Source organism: Galeopterus variegatus, unplaced genomic scaffold (genome assembly GCF_000696425.1).
Source record: "Galeopterus variegatus unplaced genomic scaffold, G_variegatus-3.0.2 Scaffold1465, whole genome shotgun sequence".
NCBI classification, from domain to species: domain Eukaryota; kingdom Metazoa; phylum Chordata; class Mammalia; order Dermoptera; family Cynocephalidae; genus Galeopterus; species Galeopterus variegatus.
In genome coordinates, this window is record NW_007727576.1 from 123,178 (window position 1) to 124,024 (window position 847).

An 847-nucleotide genomic window follows, 5' to 3' on the forward strand; every position below is an offset into this window, starting at 1 on the left:
CAACTTCTTTGAATGATTAGTAAAGGACCACTAGTGTTATTCACAGGACAATACCAATTCCGTGAGCCTAAGAAACACTCATCAGAATTAAGGGAACACTGACCCTACACCAAAAGAAAGCCCATATGTGAGGTAATTTATCCCATTAATAATTTTTTTTTAAATAAAAATTTCTCATTCTACAATGTTTTTAAGAACCACATTTTTTAAAGTGCACACAAATGTAGATCCCTTTTAACTTAATCTGATTTTCCTAACACTGATCAGTTTCCATTCTGAAGACAGTTTCAATTTCTCTGCTTCTTTGCAGCCGTCTCAGTATCCCAGGATAAGCGCACAGTCTCCTACTCATCTCTTCAGAACTGCAGTAAAAGAGGCTTCCATTATCCCAAGGCTCGTGATCCTTGCTACTTAGAAGCTGCTAGTGACAGCCACAGTGGCATTTATCACTATGCATGCTTGGGCACTGTGATGGAAGCCAGGGTCATTTTCACTGAATTAGTACCATTTACACAAAAGAGCCAAGACTGTAACAGCAGTGAAAATCTACATAATCCCAGTTTCAAAGGAGATCATCATTTCATTTGGAAACAATAGCAGCCTTAGGATCCCTTAGAATCTCTGTAATTACAAAACAAACAAACAAACAAACAAAACTCCCCAAACCATACAGCTTTATTAGCTCTTGCACCAACCTCCCACCACCCCATATTCTGAGGAGATTTTGACCTTTTGAACAATTCCTTCTCTGCAATACGTGGTGTTTACTTTGCAACTTTTTAGGAGGGGCTGTAAAATATTTCTGAGTGAGGTTCCTAGCTGAGTAGTTACATTTTATCAGGGTCTT